At 41.4% G+C, this 12,641-nt stretch overlaps 1 protein-coding gene and 1 long non-coding RNA gene across 3 annotated transcripts in view; one reads left to right on the top strand and one right to left on the bottom strand.

The window, feature by feature from the left end:
* Positions 1–12,641, bottom strand: part of ARHGEF33 (Rho guanine nucleotide exchange factor 33) — an 88,421-nt gene that overhangs the window by 59,522 nt on the left and 16,258 nt on the right. The window lies entirely within an intron of this gene.
* Positions 1–12,641, top strand: part of LOC108520888 (uncharacterized) — a 43,647-nt gene that overhangs the window by 16,292 nt on the left and 14,714 nt on the right. The gene's annotated exons all lie outside the window — the stretch shown is intronic.

Consider the following 12,641-nt stretch of genomic DNA (forward strand, 5'->3'; position numbering starts at 1 on the left):
GCCTAGGACATACCACTCAGATGCACCTACCCCAATTAACACTGGCAGTTGCAAAAAGAATTCCTAAGGCAGATACTCGATATTCTTTCTACCTTCTAAGACAGCAGTGGTAGTGAGGGTAGTGGTGGTGACCATTATCTGTTACAAACATATTAGGAAATTCCAGGTGCTACTTTCGGTGCTTTCCTCACTAGAACAGTTGTACTATGTGATTTAGGCATTGCTGCTGGCCATAGAATCCCAAACTCGATTCTCCAGCCTCCCAGCAATTCCCTGAGCTGTCCATCTCCTTTCAACAAATTCCTCTGCTGCTTAAATCAGCCAGAGATTGTTTTCTGTTGCTTACAACTAAGAAACCTGATTGAAACAACACAAAGATACGAACATTATCCAAGATTAAGAAAACACAAGTTTAAACTTTGTTCATCACTTAGAATAGACAAATCTAATCTATAGTGACAAAATGCAGATCAACAGTTGCCTAGAGCAGGAGGTGGAGGGATAACTGGGAAGAGGCACGGGGAACCTTTTTCTTTTTTTTTTTTTGAGACAAGGTCTCACTCTTGCCCAGGCTTCAGTGCAGTGGCCTTATGATGACTCACTGGAGCCTTGAACTCCTGGGCTCAAGTGATCCTCCCATCTCAGCCTCCTGAGTAGGTAGGACTACAGATGGAGGTCACTATGCTTGGCTAATTTTTTTATTTTCATAGAGACAGGAGTCTCACTATGTTACCGAGGCTGGTCACGAACTCCTGGGCTCAAGCGACTCTCCTTCCTCAGTAGCTCAAAGTGCTGAGATTACAGTCATGAGCCACTATGCCTGGCCGCACAGGAAACTTTTTTGGATGATAGAAATGTTCTACTGCTTAATTGTGTCAGTGGTATATGGGTGCACAAATTTGCCAAAACTCATTGAATGTATATTTTAATTGGGTGCATTTTATCTTACATAAATTATATCTGAAGAAAGCTGATTTAAGACTTCATTATGGGCTGGATGTGGTGGCTCATGCCTGTAATTCCAGCATTTTAGGAGGCTGAGGTGGGCAGATCACTTGAGGTCAGTAGTTCGAGACCAGCCTGGCCAACATGGTGAAACCCTGTCTCTACTAAAAATACAAAAATCAGTCTGGCATGGTGGCAGGTGCCTGTAATCCCAGCTACTCGGGAGGCTGAGGCAGGAGAATCACTTGAACCTGAGAGGCAGAGGTTGCAGTGAGCCGAGATCAACCACTGCACTCCAGCCTGGGTGACGTAGCAAGACTCTGTCTCAAAAAAAAAGGCCGGGTGCGGTGGCTCACACCTATAATGGCAGGCCAAGGTGGGTGGATCACCTGAGGTCAGGAGCTCCAGACCAGCCTGACCAACATGGAGAAACCCTGTCTCTACTAAAAATATAAAATTAACTGGGCGTGGTGGCGCATGCCTGTAATCCCAGCTACTCAGGAGGCTGAGGCAGGAGAATCACTTGAATCCGGGAGGCAGAGGTTGCAGTGAGCTGAGATCGTCCCATTGTACTCCAGCCTGGGCAACAAGAGCGAAACTCTGTCTCAAAAAAAAAAATAATAAATAAGACTTTATTATAAAATATGGAGTGTATCCAAACCAAAACAAAAATACTTTTTATTCACATACTGAGGTTTATAAAGCAAAATAATAAGTTGGCAGGGTGGGAGGGTACACACAGGTAAAAAGCCATTGGAAAATAGCTATATGGTTATAAATGACGAATATAAAGAAAGGCCCAAAGTCAAAGCCATATGCTGTTTAAACTCTTGCACATTTTTCACGTAAGCATGAAAGTTATGGCAAGCTAAGGCATCTTCCCTAACTATCTTCAATCTTTTTTCATAGCTGATACAAACATTTCTAAGATGAAAACTTTCTTCTCCTTAGCAATTGTTAATTTACTTGACATCTAATCCATTCAAGGATGAATATAATGAAATCGCAGAATATTACCGTCAAAGAGGCTCTAAGAATATTATTCTATCCAAGTTATTCATTTATAAAAGAAGCAAATGAGACCTAAGGAGGGGAAGAGAAGTGGCCTGCCCAAAGCCACCCAGCTTTAAAAATGGTCTTTAGAAGCGATTTCTGTTACTATTTGGGGGAAGAAAATCTTTAAATATGCAAAGCCATACCTTTAAGGGATTTTGTGGGTGATTTTCCTGGAGATTTAGTCATTAATCTACAAATAATTGAAAACAAAAAACAAAAAACCCATATATCATAGGTAAAATGAAAACTTACACATTTTCTGAGCTAGAATATCCTCATGCTCACATATGTACATGTGACCACTTATTTCAAGGCATAAGACTTTCTTTTATTTTATTTTTTGTAGAAACAGAGTCTTGCTTTTCCCAGGCTGGAGTGCAACGGCATGATCATAGCTCAATGTAACCTTGAATTCTTCGGCTTAAGGGACCCACTTGCCTCAGCCTCCCAAATAGCTCGGACTACAGGCATGTCCACCACGCATGGCTAACTTTCCACTTTTTGTAGAGACAGTGTCTCCCCATATTGCCCAGATTGTTCTTGACCTCCTGGCCTCAAGCAATTCTTCCACTTTGTCCTCCCAGAGTGTTGGGATTACAGGCATGAACCACCATGACACATAATAAACACGTGTGATGGATAGTGAGTTAGAAATTTTATTTAGTAAATTACAAAAGCAACAAACCTACATTAGAGGCCAGGCTATGGTGGCTCACGCTTGTAATCTCAGCACTTTGGGAGGCCGAGGCAGGTGGATACCTTGAGGCCAGGAGTTCAAGACCAGCCTGGCCAACATGGTGAAACTGCGCTCTACTAAAAATTTAAAAATTAGCCAGGCGTGGTGGCACACACTTGTCATCCCAGCTACTCAGGAGAATTGCTTGAACCCGGGAGGCAGAGATTGCAGTGAGCCAAGATCGCGCCACTGCACTCCAGCCTGAGGGACAGAGCGAAACTCTGTCTCAAAAAAAAAAAAAAAAAAAAAAGGCCAAAAAAAAAAAAAAAACCAAAACCCTACATGAGAGAAAATTTGGAAAGTATATAGGGGACAAAGCAACTATAATGTCTCTACTTAAACAGCTATCATGATCACTTGTTTGTATTGCCTGTTAACATTTTTTCTCTAGAATATTTTACATAATTATTAATGAAGCCTACCTAAAATTTTGTAACTACCTTTCCCACCTATATTATAGCATAAACATTTTACTTTCTTTTAAAAATTGGACCATGGCTGTGTGCAGTGACTCATGCCTGTAATCCCAACACTTTGGGTGGCCAAGGATGGAGGATTGCTTGAGGCCAGGAGTTCAAGATCAGCCTAGGCATAGCAAGATCCCATCTCTTAAATGAAAAAATAAAATAAACATGGGATGATTATTGTTGTACAGATAAAATAAGTGAAGATAAACTTTTAAAAAATTTTTTTTAAAATTGGACCATTATTATTTATACTGTTTTTATTGTGGCTTTTTGAGCAGAGGTAAAAGTGTTCCTCCCCAATCCCAACTGATGTTAATAATCTTTGGTATTCTTTCATTCTTTTATCCATCCTCATATAATCGCATACAGTCATATACGGAATATACATATATGGAGTGGGGTTGTCATTGTAGGTTTACATATTGTACTTCTCTGTATCTTACTCTCAAGTAATACACTGTGGCAATCTCTCCAAGTTAATTGTTATACATCTAAGAAATTACTTTTTTTTTTTTTGAGATGGAGTCTCACTGTTGCCCAGGCTAGAGTGCAGTGGTGAGATCTCGGCTCACTGCAACCTCCGCCTCCCAGTTTCAAGCTGGGATTACAGATGTGCGCCACCATGCCTGGCTAATTTTTGTATTTTTAGTAGGGGCTGGTTTCACCATGTTGGTCAGGCTAGTCTTGAACTCGCGACTTCACGTGATTTGCTTGGCTCAGCCTCCCAAAGTGCTGGGATTACAGGTGTGAGCCACCATGCTTGGCCCTAAGAAATTACTTATAATGACTGCATAATATTCCATGGTACAAATGACTGTGTTAACCATTTCTCCACTGATGAACATTCCCTTTATGTCCATTATTTTGCCACTGCAAACAATGCCACAACGAACATCTTGGTACACAGAGCTTTACATATTGGTGCTTTTATTTATGTGGAGTTTCCATAGATGTGGCTAGGCTGCTTTCCCAAAAGGCTATAACTATTCTCATTTCCCCCAGGAATATTTATTGCCTAAATGCCTTTCTCCTGCATTCCAGCCAATAGTGGATGTTAACACTTTTTAGTTCTTGTCAGTCAGATGGGTGACAGGTGATAGTTTATAGCTACTTTTGCTGATTGCTGGTGCTACTGAGCACCTCTGTGTCGTATACTTACTATACATTAAGATTTGCTCGTCTGTCAGTTATCTAGTCCTCTGATTTGCCTAATTTTCTTTTGGGTTATCAGCCTTTTTTTTTGTACCAAATAGTGAGAGCTTCTAAATAACATGTATTAACTGTTTATTTGTTATACGCAATGTTTTTTCCCATTTATCTTTTTGTCTTTTGACTTTGTGGTCACTTTTGCTATTAAAATATTCTTTTTTTTTTTTCTGAGACAGAGTCTTACTCTGTCCCCCAGTGCAGTGGCACGATCTTGGCTCACTGTAACCTCCACCTCCTGGGTTCAAGTGATTCTCGTGCCTCGGCCTCCTGAGTAGCTAGGATTACAGGCATGAGCCACCACACCCAGCACATTTTTTGTATTTTTAGTATAGACGGGTTTTTGCCATGTTGGCCAGGCTGGTCTCAAACTCCTGGCCTCAAGTGACCCACCCACTTTGGTCTGTCACAAAGCGGTGGGATTACAGGCATGAGCCACCTCACCCAGCTGGTAGATAGTTTTTGGTTTTTATTCTATTTTATTTTGTCATTAAGCTTATGTTAGCCATAATGAATTGGAAGTTTTCCATCTTTTCTATAATCTATAAAACTTCAATTACATTGGAATTATCAGTTCTTTAAAAGACAATAGAGCATAGCTATGAAACCATTTGATCTTGGTACCCTTTTTAAAAAGTAGTCAGATCTTCAAGCCCTTTTCTGTTTCTTCAAAAGAAATTTATCTAGGCAGCTTTTCAACTAGTTAGTCATTTATATTTTCCTAGGAAACTATAGATTTCCTTAAGTTCGTCAAATTTTTTGACAGAGCCTGTAGTCTCAGCTACTTGGGAGGCTGTGGTGGAAGGATCATTTGAGCCCAGCAGTTCAAGGCCGCAGTGAGCTAGGCTCGCACTACTGCACTCCAGCCTGAGTGACAGAGCAAGATCCTATCTCAAAAAAAAAAAAAGAAAGAAAAATTTGTTGACAGAGCATAAGCATTTTCCCATATGCTATGTAAGGAATGGTGGAGAGAGAAGGAACATTTGTTGAACAGCTGCTATGTACCAAACATGATGCTTCATATTTTATTTCTATTGTCTCATTTAATTAAATCTCATATTGATTCTGTTGAGGATATATCATTATCCTCATTTTCCAGATGAGAATACTGAGGCTTGGGAAAATGAGGTAATAATATGCCCAGGATCATGGCAAAGAGAGCCAGAAATGTAATTCAGGTACATCCACATGATTTCAGAACTGGTTCTTTCTTTCTTTTTTTTTTTTATTGAGACAGAGTCTCGCTCTGTCACCCAGGCTGGAGTGCAGTGGCCGGATCTCAGCTCACGACAACCTCCACCTCCCGGGTTTACGCCATTCTCCTGCCTCAGCCTCCCGAGTAGCTGGGACTACAGGTGCCAACCACCTCGCCCGGCTAGTTTTTTGTATTTTTTGGTAGAGACGGGGTTTCACCATGTTAGCCAGGATGGTCTTGATCTCCTGACCTCGCGATCCGCCCGTCTCGGCCTCCCAAAGTGCTGGGATTACAGGCTTGAGCCACCGCGCCCGGCCCTGGAACTGGTTCTTTCATTTATTACACCTGGCTTTCTCCAAATAGTTTCACAATCATTATATTTATTGACTAAGAAATAGTTGCTTGACAAAATGTGTCATTGTTTTCTTTCCCTCCCCCAATTATTAGGGTATTTTTCTGTTTTTTACGATAATAAGTGGATATAAAAAGGAATAGAGTCCTTTTTCTTCATATTTAGGACATCTTTTCTTAAGCTGAGTTTCCAGAACAGAATTTCTAGGTTGACGAGAATGATTGTGATAATGAATATGTATTAAAGGGTACAGTTTAAAAGGGAGGTTAATAACAGGATTACACAGACAGGTAATATGACTTATTCTGGAAAAAGCCTTGCTATGATTATGACAGTCCCTTTGAGATCTCACTTGCAGTCTGCTCTTCATTTTGTACTGGGAATCCCTCACTCTGAGCCTAGTAATTCTTCACGCTGCCCTTGATAACCCTTGAAGCACTGCCTGCCTTTGAATAAATAACCATCAGATGCTGCCGCATGCCTCTCACCAAGTTAATGTGGCTCCTATTCCTCCCTGACCTTCCTCCTTTCTTTCCATCTCTACGGTTGCAGTGCTAACCTCTAAAAACACCCATTCAGGCCTTGGCAAACACTAAGGAAAATAATGTTAAGTTTCTGGAAAGAGCCTGTTGGTCTCTATATCATGCCTATCATGATACAAAGCAATGGTTTTCAGTTTATATTTTTTGAAGCCCTCAGGCTTTCTTGAGTCTGTCTTGAGTGGAGAGAGGAAGCCACCAAGCTGGTGGGGTTCTGGATCCCCCTTCTTACCCCCTTCAACCAGAGTCTCTCTGTTCTTTTCTGATTCACATACTACAGCTTTTGGGGAAGCATTTCCTGTTTTATTTTATTTTATTTTTTTTGAGACAGGGTCTCAATCTGTCACCCAGGCTGAAGTACAGTGGCAGGATCATGGCTCACTGCAGCCTCAACCTCCTGGGCTCAAGCAATCCTCCTGCCTCAGCCTCTCAAAGTGCTGGAATTACAGGCATGAGCCATAGTGCCTGGTGGGAAAGGATTTCCTTTGAAGATCAGTTTCTGCTGTTTAAAAACAAAGGTTCTAAAATCATTGATATAGAGAAATAAGAATGTTGAAACGATAAGAAGTTATAGCCATATTTTTGTAAAATTAATTCAGAAAAAATTTTTAAAATAATAAGTTAACAGAAACCTAAAGAATATTGAAAAGTCTCCTGACCCTCCCCTAGACTGACCTAGAATGTGTATCCTCCTCCCCACATACACACATAAGACCACAAAAACTGAGGATTGTCTATTACTTTCCAATTATTGCTGTGACAGAAAAGGAAAGTTTGGCACTTTGGGGAATTCAAATTAATTGAAAGCAGACTTGAGTTAATTTCCATTTCAGTGCCCTTTATTGAATGGGTCTTTAGTGCACAGTTCTAATTTAGTAGAATGAGAACTTTTTATGCTGGGGGGAGGGTGATGAGGAAATACTTTCCCCTGAAACTAAAATAATTCATCAGGACAAATCCTGCAGACTTTTTCAAGAAGAGAGTCTATATAATCTTTGTGGTGTAGAAAAAATGCTTTAAACATTATGAAAAGGGCTGTTTCCTTTTTTTTTTTCTATAGCACCTAAAAGCAACATTATTTTGTGACAGTAACACCCTGTTTGTTCATGCTTCATATTTTTCAAAGCACTCTCATGTACGTTATCTCACTTGATCACTACAGCAATGCTGTGCGGTGGACCAGCACATGTTCCATTCATTTTATACCCAAGGAAGCCATAGCTTGTACAAACTATTTGCCCAGAGTTACACTGGAAGTTGCTTCAAGTAAGACCAGTAGTCTTTCTATGATTCTCTATCTTTAAATAAACTGCTTCATGCCACAGTATTCCAAAGTACTGTAATTTAAGGTACCACTTTAAGGTACCATTGTCATTTAAAAAAGGTATCAATTCCTGTGTGGGCTGTGATAGCCATCTGAGTAAACAGGTTGAATGGACTGATACAAGGAAAAAAGTTTTGGCGGGTCTGATGAGAGAGATTGAGAGAAAGAGAAATAATATCAAGTAGGACTACAAAGAGGGATGTAACCAGCAATTCAGAGAATATGAAATATTATTTGTAAAATTCGATATGCAATATTTGTTGCCAATTCCTTCCTTCCTTCCTTCCTTCCTTCCTTCCTTCCTTCCTTCCTTCCTCCCTCCCTTCCTCCCTCCTTCCCTTCCTCTCTCTCTTCCTTCCTTTCTTTTGTTCATTCGTTCGTTCTTTCTTTCTCTCTCTCTCTCTTTCTCTCTTTCTCTCTTTCTTTCTTTCTTTGACGGAGTCTTGCTCTGTCGCCCAGGCTGGAGTACAATGGCATGATCTCTGCTCACTGCAATCTCTGCCTCCCGGGTTCAGGCAATTCTGCCTCAGCCTCCCAAGCAGCTGGGACTACAGGCACAAGCTGCCATGCCCAGCTAATTTATTTTGTATTTGAGTAGAGACACAGTTTCACCTGTGTTGCCCAGGCTGGTCGCGAACTCCTGAGCTCAGGCAATCCACCCACCTCGGCCTCCCAAAGTGCTAGGATTACAGGCATGAGTCACCACACTCAGCCGCCAATAATTTCTAAAAGCTAGATGAAATGGATAATTTTTGAGGAAAACATACATTATTGAAATTTGTTTTAAAAACAGTAGAAATGTTTTTATCCAGAACAACTATCTGCAGAAAATATTAAAAGGGAAGGTCAAATATCTACTCCCCAATAAGAAGTGATTCAGCATCATATCACAGGAAGGTCCTATAAATAACAGTGTCTGTGTTATTTAATCTATGCTATAGAATAGGATGTATGTAAATAGCTAAATTTATTCTATGAGGTTCTAAGACCAACTCTAGGATAGCCTAAATAAATAAATAAACATATTCTAAATAAAATGTCAGAAAACAAAAATATAACACTATGATCAGCAAAGCTTGTTCTAGAAAATAAAAATTAATTAATAAATGTAACGCAAGAAAACAAAGAGTACAGTGTGACCCTTAGAAGCAAAATGGTAAGGAGATAAGACAATTCTCACAATATGTAAATACACAAGTGTTTAAAACTAGGATACCTCAATGAAAATGTAGCTTTTTATGCCCACAACCAAACAACAACAACAACAAATCTTTGAATACATAGCAATTTAAAGTGGCAAAGGCAATAAATTAAAGAATTAAAATTAAAATAGGGGTCTGGCACAGTGACTCATGCCTGTAATCTCAGCACTTTTGGAGGCCAAGGCAGGCAGTTAGCTTCAGCCCAGAAGTCTGAGACCAGCCTGAGCAACATAGCAAAACCCTGTCTCTACAAAAAATAAAAAAATTAAAAAATTAAAAAAAAAAAGAAATTAGCCAGTCGTGGTGGTGCACTCCTGTAATTCCAGCCACTTGGAAGACTGAGGTGGGAGAATTACCTGAACCCAGGAAGTCAAAGCTGCAGTGAGCCATGATAGAGCCACTGCACTCCAGCCCGGGTGGCAGAGTGAGACCTGGTCTCAAAAAAAAATTTAAAAATAATTTAAAAATGAAATAAATAAAAGAATTAAAATAGGACTTGGTCACCAGACATCTCAAACAATAAGTGGCCTTATTTTGAAAATGGTCCCTGGTGCTCAAGTCAGCCCCTTACGTGACCCTTTCTCAAATATAGGTGCTGCTAGAAACAGGGTGGCTCCTGCCACTGAACCAGGGCACAAGGCCATCACCCCTCCTTAGTTAACTGCCTGCATGGCTGTCCCCTCCCCAGACTGTGAGCAATTAGGGAGTACACAGGGAGTTTTATTCATCTTTCTGTCTCCAGCCCCTGGCACCATTCTCAACATACTCTCAACAAATATTTGTGGAAGTGACCTGAATTCTCATGCGATAGACTACCAGAGAAACATGCTTTTTACTACAACTTGCTTCACATCAACAATAAAGACTTAGTGGTAAATACAGAGAGTTTGGCTTGCAGATAATTTTTATTAGGAAAAAAAGCCCTATTTTATTTTAACAAGCAAAGTTCCACTGGCAGAAATATATCCCCTTGTTCCCACTCCCTGGCTTGAAACACCAAGAGAGAGTAGGCTCTCCTAGAGAACGGTCCCACACCAAAACTAACTGTAGTGCTGTTCATCATGGCCAGCAGCCCCAAAGTGCCCAGAGCCAGTGAGAACAGGAGCAAAGCATGCAGAGGAGGTAATTCCATAGCTCAGGAGCACAGAAGGCTCAGAAATGAAATAACAAAGATCCTTCCATCCTCACTCCACTGGCATGTTAATTTTTGTCGTTGTTCACCTAAGCTCAGTCAGGATAGAGTCAATTGGTAGAATTAATATGTGTCTACATCAATCAGGAAAAAAACAACATCAGCATGCTATCACACACACAAAACCAACCACTGGCCAGAGATTATTTTAAGTTTAAAAACGCCTCATTGAAGACATGAAAACTTCTCAAAAGTTTCAGATCAGGGCTGAAAGTCACTTCCAGGGGCTCTTCTGACTCATTTTAATGCTTGGCATACTTAAATGTGTCAGAACCAGATTTTGTGAGCCTGAATGTCTCGTGGTCTCTGCGTCTGGTCAGGGAAGATATGCTTCATCTCTTTTCTTATCCTGATGTGACTGTCTTTAATCTTTCAAACTTTCAAACAGATTCTCTCCCTGGATTCATCTGAGTGGAAGTTAAAAACCTCCTGGAGGCCAGGCACAGTGGCTCAAGCCTATAAATTTCAGCACTTTGAGAGGCCGAGGCAAGAGGGTCACTTGAGCCCAGGAGTTCAAGACCAGTCTGGGCAACATAGTGAGACCCTGTGTTTACAAAAAGTTTGGTTTTTTTGTTTTGTTTTTTGTTTTTTGTTTTTAATTAGCCGGGCATGTTGGCATGCACCTGTAGTCCCAGCAACTTGGGAGGCTGAGGTGGGAGGATCGCTTGAGCCCGGGAGGTCAAGGCTGTACTGTGTCATGATTGTGCCACTGCACTCCAGCCTGGATGACAGAGTGAGCCCCTGTCTAAAAAAAAAACAAAAATCCTCCCAGAGACACTGTGCAAGAGGCAGAGAGCCCCAGTACAATATAAATATCTACTTCAAAAGACAATAAAGTGACCGTCACTATACTTTCACTAAGTAAGTCCCAACTGATAGGAAGGAAAGACAAAGAAGGACAAGAGCGCTGTCCTGGGAGACGCTGGAGGGAAAGAACCCTGAGCTCCAGAGACAACTCCCTCCAGTCCTAGAGATGGCCCCGATCTGCAGAGGAGCACATTAACATGGAAAAACTTTAGTCCTCAGGAAACGTTCCTTCTGCTAAAGCAGAGGCAGTTGCAGGACTCCCAAAATCTAAACCAGGTGGCTGAGTTAGTAGTACCTTGTGAAATGGATCATCAGTCACCAAAGCTTAATTTAGGTGAGAGGGGAAACCAGGTTACTGCTGCCCCTCCTGGGAGAATTTTTTCATAGTTCAAATGAAATGACATCCAATTTGGAACTGCCTTTGGCGCTTTCAGAACAGCTAGAAAGGAGAAAAAGAGTACAATCCAATTTTCAGAATGACTATAATTTCCCACCACTGCCCAGTGAACAAAGACTCCCAGTGAGCAAAGCCTTCAAAAGTTGGAAATCATAGTTAAGCCTTGAAAATCGATGAGTTCAGTTAGAAAAATAGCCCACAGCCTGTGCATACTTGACAGGGGTCAGCGATGGTCCCTGAGTACTAAAACCACAGCACTTTCCCCTACAGAACTAGTCCACTCACAGGCCTTATGCATTCCTACCTGGGGATCTTGGTCCTACAACCCTCTGCTCTCTGTCAACCAAGTCTTGCTCAACCCTCAAAGGGCAACTCATGTCTCATACCCTTCATGAAGCCTGCTTTGGCCATTCTCCTCAACTGTCATCTCGTCTCTCCTCAGCTAAACCAAGGATCATCTTGTTTTTGAGACAGGGGGTCTCATTCTGTCACCCAGGCAGTGGTGCAATCATGGCTCACTGCAGCCTTGACCTCCCAGGCTCAAGCGATCTTGCCACCTCAGCTGCCTGAGTAGTTGAGACTACAGGCATGCACTACCAGACCCAGCCCTGTGTGTGTGTGTGTGTGTGTGTGTAGAGACAGGGTTTCACCGTATTGCCCAGGCTGGTCTCGAGCTCCTGCACTCGAGCAATCCTCCTGCCTTGGCCTCCCAAAGTCTTGGGATTATTACAGGCATGAGCCACTGCACCCAGCCAAGTCTCATCTTATAACCGATTATTATCGCAAAGTCCAGCAGCAGAAGCCTAGATATGGGAAAGAGTCAACATTTTTGTTGATCAATGAAAAGTGTAAATTCATCATTAATTTGATTATTTCTTTTATAATTTCAGCTTATCTCATACATGCCCTCCCTAGAGATAAGGCATACTGAACCCCACCAATTAGTACGTTTTTACCACATCTGAAAAGTTTGGAACAATGAGAAAAGGGCTAGAGACATTCCATAAGGAGGCCAGAACACACTGGGGCTGGTTTTGCTAAGAAGCTATTTTTTGATTCCTCAATCTGTTGTTGCATTATTTCAATGTCCTTGTTTGGAACAAGTTGGGACAGGAATAAGTTAATAAAAAATAGGGCCGGGCGCGGTGGCTCACGCCTGTAATCCCAACACTTTGGGAGGCCGAGACGGGCGGATCACGAGGTCAGGAGATTGAGACCATCCT

The sequence above is a fragment of the Rhinopithecus bieti genome, unplaced genomic scaffold (assembly GCF_001698545.2).
Source record: "Rhinopithecus bieti isolate Rb0 unplaced genomic scaffold, ASM169854v2 scaffold_52032, whole genome shotgun sequence".
In the NCBI taxonomy this organism is placed as follows: Eukaryota; Metazoa; Chordata; class Mammalia; order Primates; family Cercopithecidae; genus Rhinopithecus; species Rhinopithecus bieti.